The sequence below is a fragment of the Pollachius pollachius genome (assembly GCF_949987615.1).
Source record: "Pollachius pollachius genome assembly, chromosome: 5".
NCBI classification, from domain to species: domain Eukaryota; kingdom Metazoa; phylum Chordata; class Actinopteri; order Gadiformes; family Gadidae; genus Pollachius; species Pollachius pollachius.
The window spans coordinates 28251620-28259499 of NC_136938.1; positions in this window are offsets into that span (position 1 = coordinate 28251620).

The following is a 7880-nucleotide window of genomic DNA, read 5'->3' on the forward strand; positions in this document are numbered from 1 at the left end:
TGTCAGCAGAGTACAGAGACAAGTTAATTAGAAAGCATGGTCATTTTCCCGATGGCATTCATTAAGTGTTTACTTCTACCACGGCCAGTATAATTTGTAAGAAAGACATATGTCATTTGGGGTCTTAGGGAACCACTGAAAAATGTATGTTTATTTGATCACTTAGTTCTATAGCGCAAATGTAACACCCAATGGAGGTTATAGGGCTGTGCCAGTTTGCTAAACCAGGCCTTGACTTTCATTCATTCATTCAGTGTTAAGTAGCTCCCAGCTGTATGTTGGTTTTCTCCAACCCAAGTAAACGTAAACAAACGTCCCTGGCTAGGTTGCTTCTCAAATATTGACCACAAACTAACAAATTAGATTTGTGTTCAGTTGACACTAACATTCAACGTACATTCCTACAACTGGGAACTTATTTTCTAACCCTAACTCCTTATTGAAATGTTGCTATGCACTCAGAATTCTGAATTATCACCTTGCCTAATAAGCAACCACCATCTTCAATCCGAATTTCACTCACATCTACAATGTAGAAAAATAGACCAAGAAAGGGCAGTTTGTATGTTCTTGCTTGTGTTTGACCAAACAATCATAACGTTTACTGCAGTTTGTTATTTTGTGCACATCGCTCACTGTGACCTGATAGAGTATTGCCTCTGCCATCACAGGCACTGCTAGAGCGTTGTAGCGGAGGTGTTGGAGCAGTATTATCAGACAGCAGAAAATAACATGCTATGTAGGACAGTTAAGTTATTATAATTTATCTTGGCATGGCTGAACCTGAATGTGATTCGAAACATAAACAACACAATATTCAACCATCTAAAGTGTACAAGCTGAGTTCTTGAGCTGTTGTTCAGCCATTTGTGTCTATCTGTGCAGCCTGCCAGAAAGGTCAAACTAATGTGACAAAAATGGCCGTAATGATCCCATAATCAGATAATTAGGGTGTTTTATGTACTGTTGGTATTGATTCCCCATCAGTGCAGTCATTAGTAAGGGCATTAGGGCAGCCAAAGATTCAGATAAATAGGTCAACATAGCCCATATGCGGTTTAAGAGAGATTACTATTTAGTCATTTAGATTACAGCTAAAGGTTTATGATGTAGGGAACAGCTTAATTCACCCTCCACTGGACAGGTGAAATGTCCTTCATCACATTCACACTCATAATGTTTCAATGGTCAGCGTTTATAATATAATACAGATAACAATATCAACAATAAATACATTTAGGGTTATCCAAATTAAAGACATTCAGCAGCAGATGGTCTGCTGATTCATCGTCTGTATTCTAGACCCAAGATTCCTGACTCTATTGTGCTGCTAATTACCGTAGGAACCTGTAAACACTAACTTCATTCGTGTGTGTCCTCTGTCTCAGCTCGTCTTGGTTCCTCCGTTGCTCCTCCTGGTGTTGTGATCATTCTGCTCCAGCAGGCTCCATGAGGTGGAGGATCTGCTGTCAGGGAGCTACAGGAAACGGTGAAACTCAGAGCTACAGAGCTACAGCCGGTGCAGAGCTTTACTGGAGCAGAAGAGAGAAAAGGGGTGGATGTGAGAGTCTATCACAGCCAATTGGACGTTTATCTATATTTATTTGGTTTCTGGTGTTCTGGTTTGGGTTTTTTGTTCAGATGAGTCAAACTGACAAATGATAGACCACCTCACAGTCGGACATACATCCATGCTAAATGCACTGAATGTAATGTAAATGTGGTGTCCCCTCTTGCGTTCAAAGACCTTTTCCCCATCCATCTTACCCAGGATAATGTGGAACCACACAGACATGAGCAGGAACTTCTCTTGAAAGGGATAGAGATGTATAGAGATGGATAGAGTTGGATAGAGTTGGATAAAGCTGGATAAAGTTAGATGGAGTTGTATAGTGTTCGGTAGAGTTGGATAGAGTTGGATAGAGTTGGATAGAGTTTGATAGATTTGTATAGAGTTGGATAGAGTTGGATAGAGTTAGATAGAGTTGGATAGAGTTGGATAGAGTAGGATAGAGTTGTATAGAGCTGGATAAAGTTAGATAGAGTTGTATAGTGTTGGATAGAGTTGTATAGAGTTTGATAGAGTTGGATAGAGTTTGATAGAGCTGTATAGAGTTGTATAGAGCTCAATAGAGTTTGATAGAGTTGTATAGAGTTTGACAGAGTTTTTACTTGTGTTTGATTCCCTCACAGCCACTTCTCAGATATCCTGCGGTGAACCAGAAAAACAATATTCTCCGCCTCCCTCTGCGTGTGGTGATTCGATCAGCCGGGCCGCGTGTTATTGATTAAGATGTCAGCATCACTACCCTGCTGAACCGGCTAGCCAATCACAGGCTGTTGAACGTGCGCGCATACAAAGAATCAGGGAATTAGATGAAGCCCGGTGCAATATGGCGGACTCCAGAGCGGCATATGTGCGGACTAATGAGCCGTGAGGTCAGCGGCCGCGCAGAAGGAGCCGGAGACGTGTGGGCGGGCGGGAGCGCGCTGTCAGCCTGATGTCCAACGCCTCATTCACCTGCTAATAGGATCAAAGCCGGGAAGGTCATGGCTGGGGGGGGCCAGCGGGCCGTGAACTAATGCCCAACGCGCGCCACCATCACCCATCTGCCCCACACGGACCACCGCCGCCCTCCCCTGGGAACCGCTATTACTCACTGGGGGGGGGTCTGTGTGTGTGTGTGTGTGTGTGGGGGGGGGTGGGTTGTGTGTGGGTGGGTGTGGTTTTGTGTGTGTGTGTGTGCGTGCGTGCATTTGTGTGTCTGTGTATGTGTGTATGTTTGTGTGTGCGTGTGCATGCGTGCGTGAATGCGTACGTGTGTGTGTGTGTGTGTGTGCGGCGTGCGTGTGTGTGCGGTGTGTGTGTGTGTGTGTGCGTACATGTGTGCGGTGTGTGTGTGTGTGTGTGTGCGCGTGTGTGTGTGTGTGTGTGTAATCCACGGGCCAGGAGGCCGGGGACAAAGGGCCAGAGGTTTGTTCCCTCTCAAATTTCAAGGTGACACATCTCCGGGATTATCCCCCTGATAACGCCTAATCTCAGATAACGGCTAATCTCAGGCTGCGGAGGGCGGGCTCGGAGGGCAGCCGGAGACCTCTGAAGCGGCGGGGTCCAGCGCACTGGGGGCGCGGCGTTAGACCGCCATGTCTTCAGCCGCGCTGTGGAGCTGCCCGAGCCTGCGGGATTATGGAAGATTGCATCAAATCTGAGTGCAGATCCGCGAGATGTAGAAGTTGATGACCACAAACACATACAGACATAGAGTAGGCAAAAGAGAGGACTTCAGTGCAGCCCGAGAACACCTGATATTAGAGTACGCCTGGACAATGGATCTGTACGCCTGGACAATGGATCCCACAGGTGAGGCGATAGGGACCCTTGTGAATCGGGACTCAATTCCCAGCTCATAACAAGCTTAATTAAATAGTTGTTCCCTGATGTTCTATATAACGTGATAAAATGGCGGCTGTATATACATCGGTTGTAGAGGCTGAAGGGTCTTCATCGAGGCCTACTGGGAACCCTCTTCTCTCAGCCCAGGGGCCCTCAGCGTGTCCGGACCCTAAGAGGCTGTTCACAACAGAGAAGAGGCTCCCACAATGTCCCCTTACATGCTCAAGCTTACAGGTCTGTACTCCACCTCACTGGATCCCCCTGGAGATCCGCCAGCAGAGTCCGAGAGAATGGCACGAGCACATCAGGGTGGGGGTCTGTGTCCGTGCACCCGGTTCAGGACCTTAACTCACCACCAGGTACCAAGCAGCCATCATAGAGCTCTGGGAGTCCCATTTCCTCACTGCGTCGGCCCTCTGCACAGTTTGCAGTGCCTGCATGCATTTGAATCGTTGAGGGGGAGAGGAGACCGCCTTGGAGAACCCCAACAGTTCGCTCTTCAGTCTTCTCAGCTATGGAGCACGCAGAGTATTAAATCTTTAGAACTCGGTTCAATCCGTATGTAAACCCTGTTTGACCGATTCAACCCGATTACAGATCGCCTACATCAGATTACCGGTTGCCAATTATCCACGCCTGGCCACAGACAGATTAGGATTCACTGCACCGATCGAGGTGATTTGAAGAGCAGGCACGGCGTCAGATATAGGCAATCAATTTTTAATTATCGGTATCTTGCCTGGAATGTAATTAGCATGATAGCGTTGAAGAAGTGTGTGGAAAGAGGCCAGTTATGATTGGCATTACGTAAAATACTATTAACGCTAACACCCTGTGGGCATGGCTTAATCACCATATGCTGCACATATTGATGGTCACACATCTATCAATCAAGCATCGCATTTCAATTAGGAACTACACACACACACACACACACACAGACACACACACACGCATATATATATATATATAGATAGATATAGATATCGTTATATATATATAGATATAGTTATAGATATATATAGATATGGGTATCGATAGATATACTGTAGCTATGGGTATAGACAGCTATAGATATAGATATATATAGATTGATATATCAGTATACATGATGTATACTGTATACATAGATACAATGTGGATATATAGATATATCAGGATAGATCAGAATCAATATGTTCTGCTACGAACACACCCATATCAATGTCAGTCCCATATGGCCTGCGACGCCTTGGGCACCAATAGGATTAGGTCAATCCTTTAGAATTATAACAACATCTATGATTATGTTTTGAGATTAAGAGGAGGTATTTGAGCTGTGCCTCTTTTACAGGAGTTCCAAGTTCCATACCGCCTTACATACACTCCCACATGATTCTGTTGAATGTTTTCAGCATTTAGGACATGTGAGGCTTCTGATGGCATGGGCTGGAACAGTTAGAGAACTGGACAAGAAGAGCCATGTTGTTCACTAATCAGGAGCATTTATTTGTGGATGAAGAGTGGACAAAAATAAATATAATAATAATAAAAATAAATTTAAAAATAGTACTTTGTGTAGCATCTTATCCTATCTTTGTTCCATACGGGAAATGGGTTTACCTAACAATTATTGGTGCTTGGCACTTGGTCCTATGAACACCCTTTCTGTACCGACAGAGATATATTGTTGTTTCTCTTTCTTCTGACTAATGCACTTATTGTAAGTCGCATTGGATAAAAGTGTCTGCTAAATACCCTGAATATAAAATGTACTATTGTTGTTAACACAATGACATGGGAAGCCACAAAGATAATGAAATAACCCAAAAAATAGAAATGATGACATACAATTGTTGTGTGGTGTATTTCGGTTAGAAGTGTGTCTCCAGTGGGGGGTGACGCAACTTAATGAATTCAGCTCTAAAGTTGAGCCGCCCCCCCCCCCCCCCCCGGTCCGGCCTGCTGCAGCTGCTGTGGGTTATGTAACTCAGGCTCCATATGTCCTCCTTGACTAATTACTCCACACAATAGAAGGAGGTGAGGCACCGTCCTAAAATAATAGCAATGAGGAGAAGGAGGGGAAGAAGACAATGAGGATCCATTTAAGAACCGATGACAGGGTGAGTGATTGTGAACGAATGAGAGGATGAAGCTGGAGGGTCACAAACAAGACGAAAATGTGGACGGGAACCCGAGAAGAAGAATGATCAACAAGTTGTTCCTTGAGAGGACATGAAGCTCAACTTCGTGAGGAAAGTCGGCCATTTTCACAAATGATATGTTATCAGCCCCTCCCCCAAATTCTAGTGTAAATTAATTTCAAATGAACTGAAGACTTCAGCACTCAGCTACTTGGAACAACATTATGCTAATGCCTCAGGGCCCCTTAGCTAACAGTACATCTGATCGGTTTGGTCAGACAGGGTACATTTACACTGGATCAAAAGTTCTGCATTTACCGTGTAATTTTTACAAGTATATGCTAGTATATCTATATGCATATGTGCTTTATTGAACATATACTCTTTCTACTTAACCTGTTTTCAATGACTCAATATTTGCTACATACTGTACATGATAAACTGATTCAGGAGAGGGACAGATTAAGTATCTGGATCAATTTATAGATGGGTTGTCTGTGGCCATTTATTACATAGACTTCTGAAGTCCTCGTAATTTTCTCAACGAGTAACCGGTTAAATTCAAGACCAGTGAAAAGATTTATTATATTTTAGATTAGATTACCCCAGATATCGAAATGCAGTGAAATACTCTTGCTCTTTAGGTGAGAATTGGTTGACCTATAGTCAAATTACTTTACTACCACAGAATATGAACCAAAAATATAATAATACAATTATTGAATGTATGTATTTGTAATATAAACATACAAAAATAGATGAAAATAAAAACTCTAACTAAACCACAGATTCCTGGCCAACAATGAATATCAACTGCTGAACAGTTTGGACAAACATTCACAAAACCACATGATTTTATTGATACTTTTACAACAGAGTCATTGATCCTTACGTATCGTAACAAAACAAAACACTTCTCTTTTCACAAAACAACACCTTTGAAAAGAACAGAAATGGAGTTGGCTCTGCGCTGGCACACCTGTGTTTACAAAATCTGAACAACCTTCACTACCGGCTGCTAATCTCACAACTCACCTGCATAGCGGCCTTTAGGAATGGAAGTCACTTGTTTACAAGCTGGCTTTTTTTCATTTTGTTCAACCCTTCACAATAGACCCGCATAAGCGGAATCTCCCAAGAAGAAAAAATTGAATCATACAAAATGACACAAAAATCCTAATCGTTTTGTTAATAGAAACATACACAGAATAACATCAAACCCTGAGGTCATCTTCTGTTGGCGAGCGTTCCTCTCTGTGGTCAGAGTCGAGACAGCAGACAGAGGCAGCCATTTTTGTAGTTTTTGGTCTCAGTCTCAAATAGACTAAAGCTGTGATGTGTAAGATTGAGCCCCTCTAGTAGTGCACCCTCAGAAATGACAACTCTCAATAAGTGTTCTGTGCATTCTAACAGGCTTTGAAACGGTTTGATGCGACCTAGCGTAGCTAACGTAGCTTTGCGGGGTAGCTAAACGGGAAGGGCTTTGGGAAAGTCGATGGAAGTGGAAAGGAAGATTCTTGATTCAACAAGTGGTTCTTGTAGAGTTACAGATCTGATTGATAACATAATTGAAAACACTATCGATAAGCATTGACATCAGATATGTCCCGGTTATTTTGAGCAACAAGCTATTTTAAATGTTACACAATGGGACTTTAATGTCAATGTTTTGGTATTTCTTTGTTGGCCTATGTAGCAGCAGGCCATATGAATAGGTTGTAACAGTTAGAAAGTTGACATATATTCTTGTAAGAAAGGTACACATCTTGATCATAACCCTAATCTTTTTTGCTATGCAGCTCTTTGAAGCGAGTGGAACGTCGCCCCGCTATTCGTATGTTCTGATGCCACCCAACGCAAGGACAGCTGCAGAGGAAATGAACCAATGGTGGTTTTGTTGGGGAGGCGGGGGGGAGGGCGAGCCGTGAGCGAGGTGGAATGCCTTTGGAGGAGAGGGGGTGGGCTTCAAGACAGAGGAGTGTGAGGAGAAAGGGAGGCATGAGGACTTAACGATACCGGGGGGGGGGGGGGAGGAAAAACTAAAACGTCAAAGAGTAGGGGGAGAGAAGCGGAGAGAGAGAAGTCAAAGCGCTGCCTGAGCGTCCAGCGGGGGAAAGGGCAGGAGCACGAGTGAATGGCCGGGAGGAGGATTAGAGGCTCAATGCACGCGGGCGCCCAGGGGTCATGGAGGCCGGCTCCTCGCGGCCTCCAGCGGGACGCATGAAGACACTGCGGGGCCGACCGCGGCCGCACTGCTGCTGGATCATTGTGGTTCAAGGGCAGGCAGCCCGCTCCCCATGGGGCCACACACACACACACACACACGCACACACACTCACATGCACGCACGCACGCACACGCAC